The following is a 20,859-nucleotide window of genomic DNA, read 5'->3' as shown; positions in this document are numbered from 1 at the left end:
GATTGAACCCGTGTCTCCAGCAGTGGAAGCGCAGAGTCCTAACCACTGGACCACTAGAGAAAGCCCGCCAGCAGCAACGAAGACCCAATGCAGCCAAAAATAAAATAAACAAAATAAATTTTTTAAAAAAAGAATCATTTGAGCTAAAACAGACACAAAGGAAAGCTTCCTGCAGAAAGTGATGGGAAGCCAGGGACTGTTGGAAGGATGAATAGGAATTAGCAAGGTGAACAAAGAAGGATGATGTTGGGTGGGTTGGAGTATATCCTGGGGAGATCCAAGTTTACAGTGTGACCCCACCTTCCTGGGATTCTATGCATAGAGAGATATATAAACTCGAAGCTTAAGTTATATACTGAGCACAAAAATTTATTTTCAGGCAATGTAGGTTTGTATTGTCAGGACAATGCCAAGTCTGGACATTAGTCAAGACTAAGCAATAGGCCTAGAGAAAGAGAGACTTTCAAGTATGAAATACAGCAGTGATGAGCAGCAAGGCACTGCACGTGTCACACTTCCTGGGCCATAAACACATCTCCTAGTCTATGAACTGCCTGAAGTGAGAACAGGTACTGGATTTTATTTGCATTTTGATGCTCAGAGCCTAGCACAGTGCCTCACACTTAGGAGATGTTCACTTGATGTTGGTTGATTGGTTTGTTGGCCCGTTGGGTGGGTGTATGGGTGGATGGATGGCTGGATGGTTGGATGGGAGAGAGGGAATGTAAAGTGTCTAGAGCAGTGTCTGACATAATAAATTGTAATTATATATATCTATTGCCCTACAGCATAAACACCTTAATTTTCATAAACACTAAAATAGTTGGGTCTATGAATTCCTACTCATTTAACCTATTTTAATATACAGTCCTTGGAATAGCGTTTTTTTTAATAATGGAAAAAATATAGCCATTGTTTCACATATGTTTTGTTTGTGCAGAGAAACTAAAATACAAAGGCATTCTGAATAAAACCTACCACCATAACACTGTAACACCGCTGAGCATTCATCCTTGAAAGAGGACCTGCTGATTTGTCATAAACCTGAATGAACAGATGTGCTTGGTCCCCAGGGCCATTACCTTTCTTACTTCGGGAGTGGAAGGGACTTTCACAGGCTATGTTACTAAAACCTTGTTTTAGATACTATTGCTGAGAAACAAACCATTTCAAAATTTAGTCGTGTAAAATATCTGTTGTATTAGGGTTACAGGTTCAGTGACTCAGGACTAGGACAGGATATAGTGGGGAAAACTTCCTCTGCTCCATGCTGTCAGGGGCCACATCTGGGAAGGTGCAAAGGCTGGGGGAATGTGATGGCTGGGGACTGGAATCATCAGGAAACTCCTTTGTTCTCATATGTGGCCCCTGACACGGGATGACTTGAGCACTGAACTTAGCAGGAGTGTAAATCAGTGTCTACATGAGTCTTCTCCATGCAATGTGTTTCCCCCAAACTTGGCAGCCTCAGTATAGTTGAACTTCTTCTAAGACAGCTCACAGCTCCAGTGTATGGGTTTCCATGGACAAGGCAGAAGCTGCATTGCCTTTTATGACCCAGCCTTGGGAATCATGTCATGTTGCCATCATGTATTCTACTGGCTGAAGTAAACACAAGTCCATCCAGCTTTCCTGGGAGAGGACATCCACCCCATATCTTGATAAGAGGAATGTTTTTGCAGGACTGTTTTGTTTTTGATAGGAGTTTTGCAGCCATTGTTAAAATACCACACCCCTAATTCTTAGAAACTGAACCCTAGAACCAAACAGAATGAAATCTTACCTTAACTCATTTCATCACCCTTTGAGACTCACTTTTCTTGACATGTATTATTCGCTTTTTGTGAGGGGAGAATTGGATCACCAACACCCCCTCATGCCTGGAATATGCTGGCAACATGGTGGCAGGAAAACCTCACCCCCATTTTCCTGAATTCAGTGCTCACCTTAGATGATGCCAATTTTGAGAGAAGAGCCCTTGGCACCAGATTTCCGTTGGAGCAGTAGCACCTCCTTAACGCAGCAACAGAACCCATATTAGGAAGCCAGGGCCCAGCAGTTGAGCCTGGAGTAACAGCCGACGACCGAGCAAGCGTGCCCAGAGCAGTGACACCCCCCCAAGCTTCCACCTGCCCCACAAATGCACTCCTTCTCCGTAGGATCTTGGCAGCCGGTTTTCGTGCTTTTGCAAGTGCAACGATTTTCTGGAAGGAGTCAGGGCAACAGCCAAGTGGGCAGTTTCCTGTGGATTCAGATCGTTTAGGACATGTCATTTGGGGCTAAGGGACTGTTTCTTATACATCAAGGAGTTTTGTAAAATAAGGTGGGTGGATGCCAGGACCTTGTGTCAGGGCCCAGAGATCTTGGGACTTCAGACTAACTGGCACCAGGGAGCTGAGAGGTCAAGATATGGAATGCTGGGATTCAGATGACACCCTGGGCTCTGTCCAGCGAGACATCACAGCAACTCTAAGGGACCCACAGGAACCAGCCACGTTGTGTCCCATTTCCACTGGTGTACACATCTTGGAATGAGTGCCCAGAGATGGTTCTTCCTGCCCTACCCGCCTGGAACCGACGTCCTACAGTGCACTTTAGGCCGTCAGCTGTGGCCAGTCATCCTGTGCTTACCTTGCCTCATGCTGCCTTGAATGACTTGCCATGTGGGAGAGAAAGAACCATCTCCACTCCCCACAGTGTCACTCAGGACCAGTTAGCAGAACCAGTACCAGCCTTCTTAAATGTACACCATTCAGGATACAGCAGGATCACTAGCTAAGCTTATTTAAAGAGTAGTTGTTGGGCTTCCCTGGTGGCGCAGTGGTTGAGAGTCTGCCTGCCGATGCAGGGGACGCGGGTTCGTGCCCCGGTCTGGGAAGATCCCACGTGCCGCGGAGCGGCTGGGCCTGTGAGCCGTGGCCGCTGAGCTTGCGCGTCCGGAGCCTGTGCTCCGCAACGGGAGAGACCACAACAGTGAGAGGCCCAAGTACCACAAAAAAAAAAAAAAAGAGTAGTTGTTATTTATGATAATCATAGGTAACCTCTGTGAGTCCTTGTTGTGTTTTGCTTACCGCAAACAATGTGGGTTATCTGTTTTAATCCTCAGAACAGTCCTGAGTTTTGAGGATTAGTGTCCCAGACACTAGTACTTCTAGATACTCATTGGCCATACATGGTTACAATTAAGTTTAGAAAATGCTGATCCTCTAAATGGTAATATAAAAGGTAATTCTCCAAGAAGGGGATATATGTAGAATTTTACAAACTTCTTTAATCATAAAACAGCTGGGATAACTGATAGTTTAGAAACACCAGTTTGAAACCTGAGTGGGTCACCATAAAATATGTTTAGTGTTCTATGAGTTCAGTCTAAGAGCTATTTGGAAACAAATATAAGTCTAAATCATTATAGCTGGATTTAGTGTAACTATCTTTGAAAATAGTTACTGGGGATATACCAAGGATGGCCTGGTGACTCCTGGAAGTAGCTGATGGTTTGTTTTTAGAAATCTGTTATCTGCTCCACAACTCTCCAAAAAAGCCTGCTGCATCCCAGGAGCAAGGAGCATCCTGTGCTCCCCACACCCAGTCATATTGTACAAGGTGAGGAAGCTGAGAGTGAAGATTCTGAGCCCATTCAGATGTTCACGGCCTGTCCTGCTGCTGATCACCCCATTCCCCAAGAGTCTTGAAGGCTCTTTCCTGAGTGCCATGCTGGAGCCCAGGACTAAGGTGACCAGCCATATTTTAATCCCCAGGATCAATATAAGCTCCAATTTCTTCCTTCATTCTGTTTGTTTTTTATAAACTCACATCCTAAAATACACCCCTGTTACCTTTGTTCCTTCTGATATCATCAAAATATTTCAGGAGACAAGCCTACTTTTGCAGCATTTACACATCTTCGGTGCAACCCGCTATGTGTTCCACCATATGCCTTGAAGAACTGCCATTTGTGGTTAGTACACTTCTAGCTTACACTTAGCTCTCTGTTGATTCTGCTTGAATTTAAATGACCATGCGTTTTTTTAACTGTGTCAGATCAGAAAAGAATTTTTTCTCCGTATCACATCAAGTAAAGGTAGTCTTAGTTAAACTCAGTTGTCAGCACCTTCCTCAGATTAGGCTTTACTTTGAAAGCATCACCTGCATAATCGTTAAAGTTAATTTATTCATTAAGTTATATACGCATATATACATATAAAATGATGCCAGGCATAGATCTGAGCAATTTACAACTCACAACTTAAATTGCACATTTAGTCATCTATGAGGCACTACTATTATTATCCACATTTCATATTTGAGGGAAAGAGGCACAGAGAGGTTAAGTAACTTGGCATGAGGTCTCCCAGCTGGGAAGGGTTGGAGCAGGAATTTGAACACAGACAACTTAGCTCCAGAGTCTTTACTCTTACCAAGGAATTCTTAGCAAACAAACACAGTTGTATTTGCCCTTTCTATGACCAAGGAGTTTGATAAGCTCAAAGCATTTTCAACCAAAATAGCACGTGGTCAATTACTGTGTTAGTTTCTTACACAACTCTTCAGGAGATGGCTGGAAACCTTCCTTACTGATAAAAAGTAAAAACGGAGCCCTGTTTCATTTTTATTATTATAAGAGTGAAGTGAAAAAATTAAACTAGAAAACATTTAAATTATTTAAAATAGAAGCTCCTCGATCCCAAATCATTATTGAAATATTACAAAAGCTAAAGTCTCATAGGTATATTATACGTGCTAGGATGTAATTTGGGGGGGTTGAATAAATTTATTTAGAGAAAAATCTATGTTATGCAAACCTGATATTTATCCCTTCTTCTTTTAACTCCTGACTCTTACAAACAATAATATATAACAGAAACAGTATTTTTATTTGACAACTTTTATTTCAAGGTCAAAATCTCTTCGGAGGTTTAAATCTTGTTTTTACATAAAATAGTGTTCTGTCTTGCATTTTGAAAAGATTTTAATTCATATCAAGAGATGCCATAAAATGGCAGGTATTAAGCCCCACCAAAAGTGAATCCTTTCTTAATACCTGCTAGGTTAAAAGTTTTCATGTCTAACAACATTTCTTAACCACTTTTTTTGTACATCTTAGTTTCTTTAAATATATTATAGCTGTGAGATCCAGACCACAGAAAACTCTAATATTTTAGATTTATTTGATTTCTAGTTATGCTTAAAACTTACCTAATTTTCCCTCTAAGGTAAAGACCTCCTAGTACAAAACAAAACTGATGCAAACTTGGGGGAAAAAAAGGTTTTTGTATCTCTGTGGCAAGTTTTTCCTTTTTTTTCTCATTCCAATTATAACAGTAATTAATTAAAGAAATTATGAAAGATACAGAAAATATATACATTGGGCTATTTCCTTACATTGATTTCCTATGCATGGGGCTTTTTAAATATAGTTGTAATCATAGTACATTTGTAATTTTGTATCCTGCTTTTTTCACATAGTATATTACAACCATGTTACTGTGCACTCTTCACAAACATTATTTTTTATTGCAGCATGAGCATCATACTTATTTAGCTATTTCCTAAGGTTAGGACATGCACAATATATTCCATTTTTAATATTAGAAATAATGCTGCCATGAATGCCTTTCTGTATTTAGGATCATTTCCTTAAGATAGATTCTTAGAATCGATAATTCTTGAATTACAGAATATTAAAGGATATTAGTATTTTGAAACTCTTGATACAGATGGCCAAATTACTTTCTGAGATGATTTTAACAGTGTACATTGCCTAGCAATTTCCTGCCTATATTTGATATGCTTTTTAGTGTGTCTGTATGTGTGTGTGTGTGTGTGATAACTTGTGCAGCCTGGGAGAGCATGGATATTGACCAGATCCATTGCTGCACAGTGGAAAGAGCTTGAACCTGCCCTGCAAGGACCTGGCTCTTTGTCCTGACTCTACAACTAACTGCTGTGAGAACATGAGCAGCTAACTTACCTTAACGTTCCTTGTATAATGGGGAGATTGGGCCAGACCAGACACGTTCATTTATTTATAAATCTTTGCTGACCGCTTTTTGGTTCTTGATGCCAAAGAGATTAGAAAATATGAGTGCAGTGTCCTTTCTCAGGATATTACAACCTCCTGGGGGACAAATATGTGGAAGCAGAATCACATGAAGTTTAGGAGTACGAACTACAGAAGCAACTGATCAATCCTAGTTATTAGCTGTGTAAGCTTGAGCAGTGAGAGCCCTCTTAGCTTCGGTTTCCTCATCTATAAAAAGGGGATAATAATATCTTTGTCACAGGGCTATCGTGCAGATTGAATGAGACAATCGTTAGTGTGCCTGGTGCAGTATGTGTCCAGTAATTGTTAGGGTTGCTTTTTTCTCTTTTGTTGCTGATATGAATCTAATATATTTGGTAAGTCTTAAGTGGCAGGGAGCACATGTGCAGAGGCATGGCTTCACAAAAGAATATCATGTGTTCAAAGAATGAGTCCTGGGTTCTGAGCACTGAACAAATGTGGAAGAGCAGTAAGCAGCAGGTGCAAGGTCCGGGTCACGGGCCACAACGAAGATGCTTTTCAGTTCTGATAGGCCGTGGTAGCCACTTCACAGAGGTGGATGGACCTCCCCCGCCCAAAATTTGCCTTGATGTTGATACTGATGATGCCACGTGCCCACCAAGAGGATATGAAGTTTTATTACTCACATAATGAGACTTGCTGGAGAGAGCAGGACAGGTTCCCCAGCAGGTCTGAAAATGGCCTGAGAGAGCTGGGAGGGACAACTGGCTTAGGGCTGTGCAGTGCTGGGGGGAGGGGGGGGAGGGGGGGTGGGCTAGAGGAGGGAGCTGCACCCGCAGAGGCTTGTGCGGTTTTGACGTCCTGCTGGCACCAAGGGAGGAGGCACGTGGGCCTCTGATTGACATGAAAGCATCAGCAGTCATTAACCCAAATTGTTGTCAGACTTCACCACACGGGTTATGGTTTTATGATGGACAGAGGGAATCACAGTGGCTTTCTTCCCTTCTTAAAAGGAAAAGCATTCTCTCTGGACCCTACCTCTCCCCACCCCTTTTTGCTTTTTCCTCTCGTTCCCACCTTCTCCAGTCCTAGCTTAACAACAGTCTCTGCTCCAAATGCTCTCTCCTCCTCCTGTTCTCTCTTAAAGCATCTGCAATCAGGTTTCCCCCGCCACCCCCCCCCACCCCCCCGCTCCTTGGTAACCGCTCTTGTCAGTGTGATCATTCACTTGCCTAAAAGCTGCTAAATCCTATGGTCCTTTCTCAGTCCCCATCACACCTAACCTGTCAGCGGCACTGGGCACAATTGGTCATCTTTTCCCTCGGCTTCCAGGATATCAAATTTGCCTCCCCTTTCTCTCTGGCTAGTTCCTTCTCAATTTCCTGACCTCGTAATGCTTGGGGTGGCCCAGGGCTCAGTCCTGGGGCCTCTGCAGTCCTCTTGTCTGCACTCACTCTCTTGCTGTAAATCCATCTGGGCATGACAGCTCTCAGGAGTGTGTCTCTAGCACCCACCCCTCCCTGGAACCCAGGTTTGTATGTCCAGCTACCTACTCAGAGTTCATACACTCCAAACGGAGTTCTGCACTTCCCCGTCACTCTTGCCTCTTCCACGGTCTTCTTCATCTCTCCTAATGGAAGCGTCATCTCTCTAGTTGCTCAGGGCCCGAACTGTGCCACTATCCTGGAGTCCTCCTGTTATCGACCAGGGTTCTTGGCCTTCCTTAAGCAGTAGAAATTGATCAGAAGCCAGACAAGAAATTCAGGCAAGGCTTTACTGGGGCCCCTGCTGCAGCAGGGGGCAGCAGAACAAACAACAGGTTCGCTTGCTAGCTTGCTCGCTGATGGGGGGCAAGCTTGTTCCTTATATGGGGTGAGGGTAGGGGTGTGTCCAGGGGTCAGGCCAGAAGGGTGGCTTAGGTGGTCTGCCCATGCCTTTGGTGGTGTTGTGTGCAGGGGCCATGCGCAGTACCCTGCTTTTGCTCCCGGCTCTTCAGAAGTGGCAATTGGGCTTTTTGGTCTTTTCTTGTATTTTGTTCATAATTTGCCCCAACCGCACATGCACACAGTTATTTTTAGTACCTTATAGTTTCTTTGTATTTTTTTGCTCCAGGAGACATTTGTCCAGGTACAAGCACTGCAGCAAAGGGTCACAGGCCCCAGCCTGGCTCACTTCCTCTTTTTCTCTCTCTCTCCACATCCAACCTGTCAGCTGATCCTCTGGGCTCCACCTTGAATTGATATCCAGAATCTGGCCCCTCCTCACCACCTCCGCTGCTCCCACCCCGGCCCAAGCCACTGTCTTCTCTTCCCCTGGATTTCCGTAACAGCCTCTAACTGGCTGGCCTCCCTACCTCCACCCTTGCCCTCCTACAGTCCTCAACACAGCAGTCAGAGCGATGCTTTTGAAAAGTAATTCAGATCATACAACACATCTGTTCAGAGCCCTGCAGTGGCTGCCCGCATCACTCAGAGTAAAAGTGAAGTCCTTCCTCTCTCCCGCCAGGCCCTTGGGAGCCTCACCTCTCCTCGTCCACGCAGCTCTAGCCACTCTTGATCTTTGCTATTTCCTGAACGTGCCAACCTTGCTCGTATCTCAGGACCTTTGCATTTGCTGTCCCCTCTGCTTGCAATGCTCCCCCTCCAGATAGCAACATGGCTCACCACCACCTCCTACCAGTCTTTGCCCAGGTGTCACCTTCTCAATGAGGCCTCTCCTGGCCATCCTGTTTTAAATTGCACCCTCCCTCCCCATCACTGTCTACCCTGTATTGTTTTTGCTTTTTAAAACTTTATTTCAGCATAACTATACTTACAGAAATACACTCATATTGGTAATTAGAACACAATTTAACTTATCCTACACAATTTGGACCAGAAAACTTGGTACATGGTTTGCTTTAAAAAAGAAAGAAAAAACATTTGCAATCTGGTTTATTTTTCATCTATTACAAACGTATGTAAAAGATCCACCATCAAATGCTGCTAAAGCAAACAGCATGAACCTTGAGAAATTAAACTTTGGTTGTCTCTGAAAAATAACACGTATTGCACTGTAAAAGTTTATAAAATTGGTGCAACGAAACATTGTTGTAATGTTTCAATGCCAGTTCACAAATTTCGATTACTAACGTCTATCCTGTATTCTCGTTTATTTTTCTTTGTAGCATTTATCACTTTCTAGAATAATATATAATGTATTTACTAGTTTTGTTTCTTGTCTGAGGGCAGAGATTTTTGTCAGTTGTCCGCTACTGTATCCCATTGACATAAAACAGTGCCTGACATATGATTGATACTTAGTAAATATTTGCTGAAAGAGGGAAAGAGGCAAGGAAGGAAGAAAGGAAAGAAGGAAGGAAGGGAGGGAGGAAGGAAGGAAAAAACTATATTTAAACATGTTAAAGAATAATTTTATTGCATTAAAACATAGCTGAGGTCAAATTGGATGTGGTCATTTCAGACTGAACTGTCCCTCTGCAATATTCATGTATACACACTAGGATGACAGTGTCTCTTCCCAGGGCTGGCCAGTGGCTGGTAGAAGTGTCTGCATCATCACTCGTATTCTGACATTCCACCTGGGAACGGGCTACAGGGACATATACCTGGCAGAAGGCTGGTCTTCCCAACACACAAATACGAGGTTCAATTGCAGAATTTGAAAATCCCTGTCACCACTCACACAGGAGGCCAGAAATCATCTTAGGTTCACATTTGGAATGTGCAAGCATGTGTATTTCAGAACTCCTGAGTTGGTAAATATCGCCGGGAACTATATTGGGCAGGATCAGCTGCACAGCTGTGAGTGGCCTCAAGGACTGTTGTGTTTGGGTGACTGTTCACTGTAAAAAACACAGCGAGGGGGATTTGAGGTGTTTTGTGTGTGAAATTTTGAAAAAACCTTTAATAGGTGTCTCTTGTCATTTGCAACGTGGGACAGCTTGCACGCAGAAGACAGCTGGTTGATTTGATTTTTCTGTTTCAGTAAAGGTGCATCCTAATCCAGCAGCTGGCCAAAGAACCCGGTGGAAAAGCAGCTTGAGGCTCTGTGTGGCACATTATGCTCTACAAATTGCCAGGCTGCAGTATGGCAAGAAAGTGTAATTCAGCAAACTTCTAGCTGCTGGCAGAGATTTCTCAGGCTCTGTTGAGTGAGCGGCAGTGGCAGGGAGGGGGCAAGAGAGAAATACATTTGGATCCTACTATACTGTTGGGTGCCATAAGCCAGAAATTGAGCATCTTTGACTTTGGTAATGAAACGCCTACATCAGTCATTGGGGGTACCTACTTCTTTGGCCAGAGATGGGAAGGTGCAAAGGAAGGAAAATGGAAAGCCAAGGATATAAATACTGAATAAGAGAAGAGAGTCACGTCAGGCAAGAAGCAAACTAGCAGCTGGGAACTTTGTCATAGCTGCTTCTCCCTTAAGGTTTGCATTGCCCGTTTGGGTCTTAGCTTTATAAAAGGTTACCTAACGTGTCGTAAGGCAGTGTTAGCAATTTGATTCCACAAATGCTCCCTTCTCTTGAAAATAACCTTACTGTCCTTTCTGAAACTCAGCATTTGTGAAATCTGACTACGATTTTTCAAGTTGTTGCGTAAGGAAATGGGTTACTACATTCTGATGGAAACCTCTTCTTTTCCTCATTCAAAAACTGTGCACAAAAAGAAAATACCGACAAGTACCTGTTGAAATGTGTGAAATGCTTAATGTAACCAGAAGTCTTTCTCTAACGGGGAGTAACTTTTGTGTCTACATCTAAGCAGACTGTGAAAAACAGCAGCCATTAGCCAAAACTGTTGACATCAGCCTCAATAAAACAGGTGGAGAAATGAAGTGGGAAGGACAGCAATGTCAACAGTTCACAATCAATCACCCAAGAAGCATCAGATTACGTATGTGCTTCCAAACAAGGTGGTTTGGTCCATTTTGGAGACCGCACAGGCCTTCAGTTTGGGATGAACGCTGACTTTTGTGGATGAAGGGAAATGAGTTGTAAGAGAGGCGGCAGGACGGATCCTCCAGCCTTTTTGTGTCTCTCGTATTGAGAGTGGCCATCTGTCCCTGGAGAACAATTAGAGCAGCAGCTGGGCCATCAGAGTCAAAGGTCTCTCCTCCTCGGACCAGGACACAGCAGATTTGGAGGTCACCGGGAGTTTTAGGAGGCAGCCAGGTCAGCCCTTGATACCTGATGCTTTGACAGACTCCAGTAAAGCCAGGATTATTCAGCTTCAACTGGCACGTTGGTGGGAAAGATGGCAGGGTCCCACCCTGGTCTCTCATTTCTTTTGCTGTCATGGGAATGAGTTTGCAGTTGAGTCATATCCCTCTGTTGTCTTTGTCCTCTTTCAGGACTGAAAACCACAAGCAAAGAGTATAGCAAACACTAATGGGGCGGTTCTTAGACAAAGCAACAGAGATTTGGCAGTATTGGGGAAATGTTCAGAGTTCATAGGATCAAACAGGCTGAGCTTAGTAGTGTTGATAAAAGAAAACTACCACTTTGATTATCATTCGGCAATTTGGGATTTGGGCTTTTTCACTTAGTATTTCTAGTTTTTTCACTTGCAAACAAGAATAGAGAACCAGATGTAGGATGCCACAGCAAAAACCACAGTGAAAATCTCCGTGCCCCTCTGTCCACTGTCCTCTCATAAGCATTCTCTCCGTCTCTCATAAGCATTCTCTCCATCTCTCATAAGCATTCTCTCCATCTCCATCTCTCTCTCTCTCTGTCTCTCTCTCTCAATCACACACACACACACACACACACACACACACACACACACACGGGTGTGTATTTCACATACTGAAATAATAACTGGTAAGCATACATTTAATATACCAATATCCAGCAATTAAAAATATTTAAGTATGACCCAGAGAGAGTGAAAACAAAAGGAAAAAACAGATTTCTCACCAGCATTCTGGGCGGAATGAATGACTGCAGCACATTGCTGGGCGTCTCTGAATCTGGGCTGGATTTCACATTTTGTAGCTTTGGGGAAATAATGTGCAGTTCAGACTCATCAGTCAACCCCAGAACCTCAGAAAGATGTGTGGGAAATACACTGATGGTCAAAGCAAGAAAATAAAAGCAACCTTTTAAAACTAGAAGTCATTTTGATGGAAGGCAAGAAAAATAGACTGCAAAAAAAGTGGGTTTGTTTATTTTCATGAGACAAAACTTTCATGAGAGCTAACGTTGGCCTCATGCTAGTCACTGGAGGTATAGCTAGTAGAAGAACTCAGTGGGTGTCCCATTTTAAAAGTTTGTAATAAGTCCTCTAGGAAAAGAGAGGAGGAATGAGCCCTGTGTCAGCTGTGAGCAGTTTCTACTGCTGATCTGCTGTGACAGGAGGGCCAGGGATTTCCATGGGAAGAAAATCAGGAGAGGGACTTCCCTGGTGGTCCAGTGGTTGGGACTTCACCTTCCAATGCAGGGGGTGCAGGTTCTATCCCTGGTCAGGGAGCTAAGATCCCCACATGCCTGCCACCAAAACCCAAAACATAAAACAGAAGCAATATTGTGGCAAATCCAATAAAGACTCTAGGGCTTCCCTGGTGGCACAGTGGTTGAGAGTCCGCCTGGCGATGCAGGGGACGCAGGTTCGTGCCCCAGTCCAGGAAGATCCCACATGCCACGGAGCGGCTGGGCCCATGAGCCATGGCTGCTGGGCCTGCGCGTCCGGAGCCTGTGCTCCGCAACGGGAGAGGCCACAGCAGTGGCCCACGTACCGCCAAAAAAATAAATAAATAAAAATAAAGACTCTAAAAATGGTCCACATCAAAAAAACTTTAAAAAAAAAAAAAAGGAAGAAAATCAGGAGACCTGATTCCATTCCCCAGGACACACCCGTTAGGACCTCGGTTTCTTCATCTGTAAAAATGAGAATAATGATTCCCGCTTTACCTTCCTCATAGAATAGAGATGTTACCGAACCAAACTTGGGTCCTCTCACCCACGCGCCGTAAAGCCAATCTACTGACACCAGGTTGTGGTGAAGGAAAGTGCGGCATTTGTTGTAAGGCACCAGACAAGGAGTCCAGGGCAGCTAATGCTCAAGAGGCCCAGACTCCCCAATGGGTTTCAGAGAAGCATTTTTAAAGGCAAGGTGAGGGAGGGATGTTGCAGGGTATATGATCAGCTCGTGCACAGTTCTCTAATTGATTGATGGTGAGGTAACAGGGCAGTGTCACAGGGGTTAACAGTATCAATCCTCACCCTCCAGCCGGACTGGGGGCTCCATGCTCATGGTCATCGTGTAGTTAACTTGTTTCATTTGGTAGGGGCTTCAGTATCTGTAAAGTGACTCAGGAATGTACATCAGATACTGTTATCTGTGTACTTCTGGGAGGAACTAAAGATTCTGTGACTGCCATATGGCCGATTTACTGTTTAAATTGTTTCCAGTTCTCCTAGCCCAACTGCTATTTTTGTCACTACATGTTCACATCCCTTCAATCATTAATTCTTGAGCCAGGCTTTTTTTGTGTGACTCAGGGGAAGCCTTGGAGACTACATCTTTTCTACAAACAAGAGGCAGGCAGAGGACATGGTAGAGGGGGGGCGGGGTCTGTCCTGGGAAGGCCCCTAGGGTTCTGCTTGGTTACAGAGATACCATATAATATAGTCCACAAATATACAATGGTACTTTTAATATTATTCTAGTCCTGAACTTGGTTGTGACTCTTAGGGCCTCACCCTGGGGCAGAGTCCCCCTGTTTCCAGTACCCCTTCTTGTGATACCCAAAATCTGATAGCTTGGCCAAAAGAAAACCCCAAAGGGCATGGCCCCTGGATTTTATATCAGAGACTCAAAAGAGTAAATTGACTAGATGAAGAGGTAGTGATGATAATAAACCTCTATAGTGGTACTTTGACTTCACGATATCTTATAGCCATGGACATTCATTCAGCAAAATTTAGCAAGCACCTACTTTGTGCCACGTTTGAGGTATGACACTGGGGTTTTAACTGTGACCTGAGCACACACAGTGTCTGCTCTCATAAAGTTAGCAGTCTGGGGAGGGTCGAAGGTAACAATTTAAAAATCGTACTGCTAGGTCATGTTTATATATTCTTAAGGTGGTGGGAAGAAAGGGTAGAGGGTGAGGCTGGGAAGGTGGCAGGGGCTGGACCACACAGGCCCCTATAGGCCATGGTGTGGATTTTTGCCTTTAAGAGTCTATGGAGTTCTAAGTGGCATGATGGGAGGTGAGGGAGGGGTGGGCGTGAATAGAAGCATTTTCACATTCTGTGTTTGAAAAGGTGTTGATTCCTATGGTGGGGTGGTTTTCAATAGCATTTACTCCGTTCATACTTCCCTCTTCTCTGATAATCCCCCTGAATTGAAGCGCTCAAGATTAGTGCAGTGGTTTTCAATGTTAGGAGCACATTTGAATCCTGAGGCATTTTTTTTTTAAGCCCAGGCCCATCCCCAGAAATTTGGATTTCGCTGGTCTCAGGTGGAGCTTGAACGTGGCTTTTGTTTGGTCAGTTCTGTTCCCCAGGTGATTCTAATGATCAGGTAAGGCTGAGAACCACAGGTACAGAGGAAAGCACAAAACGGGTCCTCAAAGTGTGGTCCCTGGAGCAGCAACATCAGCGTCACCCGGGAACTTTTCTCAGGCAGATTCTTAAACCTGATCTCACACTGACTGAGCCGGAAACCCTGGAGCTAGGGCCCAGCAGTCTGTGTTTGAACCAGACCTCTGGGGGTCCTGAGATCCACCTAAGTGTGAGAAGCACACTCTGTCGAAGGTTGCAGGCAAGAGAACCTGGAGTCTGGACCTGGTTCTAGATCTAGTTGTAGAATAGCTCTGCGATGAGGGGAGGGAGGTGCAAATCATTGAACTTCTCTGACCCTCAGTCTCTTCAGCTGTGAAAAGAGTAGGTGGGATTAGGTGAGCTCAAAGGTTACCTATGATGTTAGTCTATCATCTGTGCACACGAAAGCTAACAACATCTTTATAACATACTTTTTAAAAATCTGTATTTTTATATAATAGAACCAGAACATAATCACTGTAGGAGGCTCAAAATATACATGAAAGAATAAAGAAGAAAATAAATGTCAATTAAAATTTCTCCACCTGGAGAGAACTGTTGCCCCCTCCCCAGTTGTTTGGTGTGTTGGAGATATTTTGGTGTTTTTCCTTCTGATATTTCTGCATGCATCTACTTACAAAACTGAAATCATGGTTCAAGAGCCTGCTTCTCACCTAACATTATATCAGGGGTATAGCCCTTCATCCCTAAAAGTGATTTTAATCATCTTTGTTAGTGTCTACCTAACGTACAAACATTACATGTTTATACCATAATGTATTTAACCTTTCCCCTGTCATGGATGTTTAGGCCTTTTCTCATTTCTTGTTATTATGATGATGAATATCTATCTACCTACCTATTAATTCTTTGTCTGAAGACCTTCTTAAGAGAATCCTAGAAATAGAATCATTGGATCGATGTACATGAGGCATTTGATACATTGCCAACTTTTTTCCCCAGCAATGGGCCACTTCTTAAAAACACTGTCAGTCTGCTGGCGAGCTGTCCTCATGACACCCTCACCAGCATTAGTAATATTGATTTTCATTTCATATACTGCCACAAGGCAGCAGATGCCTACATCTACAGGGTAGTATTGGTAGCAGGGGTATAGCTCAGGCTTTCAACACCCAAGGGGGGACTCAGACTCAAGAGATGGAAGTGAGAGGGGCCCCAGGAGGACTAGAAGACTGTCTTGGGGTTGATGATAACACTTTCAAAAAGCCCTCCTTAAAATGTACCACAGGGGGCTTCCCTGGTGGCGCAGTGGTTGAGAGTCCGCCTGCCGATGCAGGGGACACGGGTTCGTGCCCCGGTCCGGGAAGATCCCACATGCCACGGAGCGGCTGGGCCCATGAGCCATGGCCGCTGAGCCTGCGCGTCCGGAGCCTGTGCTCTGCGACGGGAGAGGCCACGACAGTGAGAGGCCCACATACTGAAAAAAACAAAAAAAAAAAAAAGTGCCACAGGAATTTACGTGAAGTCTGTGGAAGGATTGCAGATGGATGGTAAATCACCTTTTCTAGAAATTGGTACTAAAAAGGCAGACTGTTGTGGTCCCCAGAGGCCAAGATGTGGGGCTGCCTGAAGCCAGGTGGAGAAGGGGCCTTTGATTAGACGAGCTTCTGAGGTCCCCTATGGATTTAAGATGCTAGATTACTAAAGTCAGAGAAGAGAGAAGGGTTTCCTTTCTTGCACCATCCTGGGCACTTTATACGTACACATGCACCCCAACGGGCTTCGTTTCCCCATGTTTTCCTGCCCAGTGACCCATTCGTGCTTCCTTGTCTTCATCTGACAAACTTCCACTGCCGTCTCATTACCTGATTCTTTCTTGGATCCAGGATCCTAATCATAGAGACAAAGAAGAGTGAGATGCCATGCATAGAAAATAGAATCCAACCCTTATTTATAAAAAAGGAAAAGGGAAGTGGTGAGCTTATGTCACCATTTATTTATAGCCCCACCTACTTCCAGAAGTATCTTAAGTCATGGCTGCTTTGGCAGAGGACTCGGGGAGAAAAAAAGTCTCCTCTTTAAAAACCAGACCAGGGAGCACCAGCCCTGAGTTGTTAACAGGTTAACAATGGGGAAGAGAGTAATTCTGGCATTTAATTCCTGAATATTTTAAAATGTGAACTTTATTTGGATGAGAGGTCGTTTAGAGGGTGGTTAAAAGCATAGATTTACTGTTATCCCCAAAAGAACTGGCACAGGTGTTCAAACAAAAACTTGTTCGAGAATATTCTTAGCAGCACTATTCACAATAGCCAACAGGTGAAAACAACCCAAAGGTGCATCAACTGGAGAACGGATAAACAAAACGTGGCACATCCATACGATGGATTATTATTAAGCAATAAAAAGTAATAAAGTACTGATAGGTGCTACAGCATGGATGAATCTCGAAAACAAGCTAACTGAAAGAAACCAGGCACAAGAGACCATAGATGGCATGATTGCATTTACATGAAGTATTCAGAATAGGCAAATCCACAGAGAAAGCAGATTAGCCATTGCCAGAGGCTGGAGGGGGAGGGGAATGGTGAGTGACTGCTTAATTGGGTAAAAGGTTTCATTTTGGGTGATGGAAATGTGCTGGAACTAGATAGTGGGAATGATTGCAGAACTTTGTGAATGTACGTAATGCCACTGAATTGCTGAATTACACACTTTTAAATTGTTAAAATGGTAAATTTTATGTTATGCATATTTTATCACACACACACAAACTTATTCTTGGGCGGTGGGGGGGGAAGCATAGACTTAGTCAGTTGTGCCCAGGTTCTAATCTCAGCTCTACCATTTACCAGCTGTGTGACCTTGGGCAAATCACTTAAACCCTCAGTTCCCATTTCCTTTCAAAGTGGGGGTAACTGTAACAGTACCTACCTCAGAGGGTTATAAATCTTAAATAAGCCAACATATGCACTTAGGCATATAAGCAATATAAGCATTTGCTTAGCATAATACCTGGCACAGAGGAAGCATGCTGTAAATATTTGTGGTATTAATCTAACCCCGGTATTCTCAACTGGGGGCAGTTTTGCCTCAGGAGAAAATGGCAGTGTCTGGAGAGATTTGTGATGTCACAATTGGGGGATGCGACTGGCATCTAGTGGGTGGAGGTCAGGGATGCTGCTACCTATCCCACAATGCACAGGACAGCTCCTCCACAACTAAGAATTATCTGGCCCCAAATGTCAGTAGTTCCAAGGTGGACAATCCCTGATTTAAACGGAGCATGTCGGGACATGTGCTTCATCTAATGAATATATGAATAAAAATACGTCAGATAGAAATTTTTGTTCGAAAAAGACTGCCAGCCTGTCTCTGTGTATAGACAACATGTGTTAGACTTTGTGAGGATATAAAAGAAACCCAGCCTCAGTCCTGGGGGGGCTTGGATAAGAAGAGCTCTGTGTGTGGAGGGCTGTTTAAGAGGGAAGTTTTTACCAAGAGACTTTTGTCATCACTTTTCCTTTAATAAGAGGTGATCTGGGGTCCTCCACACTTCTCACAATAATGCTTGCTCAAGTGATAACACTTAACAGTTCCCTATAAAGACGCATCTTAAGTGAGTGAACAGTGTCTGTTCACATATCTGAATGTGTCTTGTGTTTGGGTAAATTCTATTGAACAAATATCTGAAAAAGAAATCACTGTCAGAAATAAAAATTACTTGTTATAAGCACAGGCACAGACACACAAAAAAACATTAAATCTTCTTGTATTCAACCACCCACACACCGAAAGGTAAAGGAGACCCCTTTTGCCCACTTTCCATTTAAAGAGTTATTTTATCAGATTCCAAAACCATATATCCATATACTTAGTCTAGTTCGGATCACAGAATATCTTCTTACACAGAATGACTCGCCATCAAAAGGTCTGTCTTGATTTGCTAGCAGTGAGGTTTGGGAAAGGGACCCTTATTCCTCCTCTCTGTCCTTTTGCCTTTAGGCTAAGTGTTGGAAGACTGTTAAAGGCATGCCAAACCTTCAATCAATCCCTGTGCGTGGCAGATGTCCTTTAGGATTGGGCGATGGGAAGGAGGGCTAAGGAGTGTGGTGGAGACCATGAGGAGGGCAGACCCCTGGAGGTTCACACCCTTGGAAGCTAAAGCATGGGGATGCATGGGGCAAGAGACCCCACTCCATGCACCACCTTTGCACACCTTCCTCCATAACTCTGGTTTCCTGTATGTATAAGTGCTTTCGACAGCTTATTTAGTGCTACTATGGCAGGGAATCTTACTAGACTCTCTTGGAGGAGGAAACAAAGGTGAACCAGACATAGAACATGTCACACAGAGTTCTCAATACGGCAGACCATAAGACCTGTTATAAATCACTCTAGTAAAGTGATAAGTGCAATAAGAAAAATGTGGGGAAAACACTATGGGATTCCAGAGGAAAGTGTTTGCCTACAGTGGGGAGTCTGGAGAAGTCTTTTTGGGGAGGGTGGCATCTGAGTTCAAATGTGAACATCGGTGGATATGTAGATGTGGAAATGATGCTGGAAAATGCTAAAGGACAGAGCAGACTACCAAGGTGGGAAGTTGACTATGTCAGAGAAGAAGATTTGTAGCATTTGTGGCAGGGAGTATAGGGAAATAAATAAGATGGATAGATTGAGATGAGCTCATGAAAAACCCACAATGCTAGGACGAGTCAAGCCATGGGGAATCACTGACGTTTTCTGAGAAGTGGAGTGGTGACTGGACTAAGGCAGCTGTTGTGCAGCTGTGTATAAGGTGGACTGGGGAGATATCAAGGGTCTGAGTTATTGTGAGGCAAGAATAGTAAGGAGAGGCCAGACTTGGCCAATATTTCAGATAAAGCATTTGGCAAGACAGAGTGAAGGAGGCAGCCCTGCACGGCTTACCTAGGCGCTTGGACATGGGGTTCAGAAGCACGGGTGCTGGATGCAGATGTTTTGGGCTCTAGTCCTGGCTCTGCTGCTTAAACCCATTGCATGTCCCTGAGATACCTCTTGATGTCATAATCTCTTCATCCACAAAATGGAAATAAAAGTCTTGTTTTACATACTCATAAGAAGAGTAAAGGAGTAAGTGCATTTAACACATTCTGAATCTCGTCTGGCATAACGTAAGTTAATGTGCTCAAAAGTCCAATGTAAAAGTTGGCTGTTATTTTATTTTTTATTTTTGGCGGTACGCGGGCCTCTCGCTGTTGTGGCCTCTCCCGTTGCGGAGCACGGGCTCTGGACGCACAGGCTCAGCGGCCATGGCTCACGGGACCAGCCGCTCCGCGGCATGTGGGATCTTCCCCGACCGGGGCACAAACCCGTGTCCCCTGCATCGGCAGGCGGACTCTCAACCACTGCGCCACCAGGGAAGCCCTTGGCTGTTATTATTATTGAAAGTAAAAAGAGGATGAAATGAGAGGATGGACTTCTGAACCAAGTTGGAATGACAGTAATTGCCAGGAATAAAGAATTACACAAGGAAAAGATTGATCTTTTATTACTCTTCCGAAGGCTGCTTGGAGGCACTGGCACATGGGGCCACACAGAGGATGGGGTGAGATTCATGGACAGTGCCATCTACATCATGGTCCAACCATCTATGTCCTTGTTTTCTAGTTCCAAAAGCATTGATCTTACTGTCTGGCACTAGCTGCATTAAACTTTGCCAACAGATTAGGAGTACTCCTAAGACATAATGATTTCCTCACTTCTATTAATGCAGAGACCTGGGACCAGAAAACCAGGGTCCCAAGGGAGACCATCAAACAGATGCTTTTAAGAGCAAGGAGAGCATTAGCTTGGATACTAACAGAATTAACACGGAAAAAATTTTTTTAAAGAAAAAAACTATGATGTTTTGGTTTTAGTTAAGGAATCTTGTCTTTGTATGGAGGGAGCTGTTTGTGGTTGGGTCGGGGGAAGATGGGGGTATCCAAAATAAGAGGCAGGATGGGAGCAAGACATCCTGCCTCTTATTTTGAAACTCTGACTGCAGAAACCAGAGCTGAAATGCTATACCATTCTCTTATGCCTCATTCAGTGGTCAGACTGTTCTAATTTAATGCGTGCGTAAGAATAAAAATTAAGCTTTCCAGTGCTGGGGCAGATTTTTTTTTTTTAAAAAAAGAGACGCAGGCTTTATCCCCTATAAGATTAAACATTAGGGTTTAAAGGTTTAATCTGCTGGAATCAGCCCAGGATGGGGTTCAGAGCCCCAGAATAATTGGATACAGCCTCAGGCTTTGAACATCAGAGCTGGTTGTGTGTGTGTGTGTGTGTGTGTGTGTGTGTGTGTGTGTGTGTGTGT

General features: G+C 44.0%; 1 protein-coding gene across 6 annotated transcripts in view; it reads left to right on the top strand.

Moving 5' to 3' along the window:
• Positions 1-20,859, top strand: part of CHN2 (chimerin 2) — a 333,762-nt gene that overhangs the window by 271,603 nt on the left and 41,300 nt on the right. The gene's annotated exons all lie outside the window — the stretch shown is intronic.

The sequence above is a fragment of the Aethalodelphis obliquidens genome, unplaced genomic scaffold, assembly GCF_003676395.1.
Source record: "Aethalodelphis obliquidens isolate GAN/ISIS:26980383/991018 unplaced genomic scaffold, ASM367639v1 scaffold5, whole genome shotgun sequence".
In the NCBI taxonomy this organism is placed as follows: Eukaryota; Metazoa; Chordata; class Mammalia; order Artiodactyla; family Delphinidae; genus Aethalodelphis; species Aethalodelphis obliquidens.
Note: the sequence above shows the minus strand (reverse complement) of the source record. Positions and strands in the feature narration are given on the sequence as shown.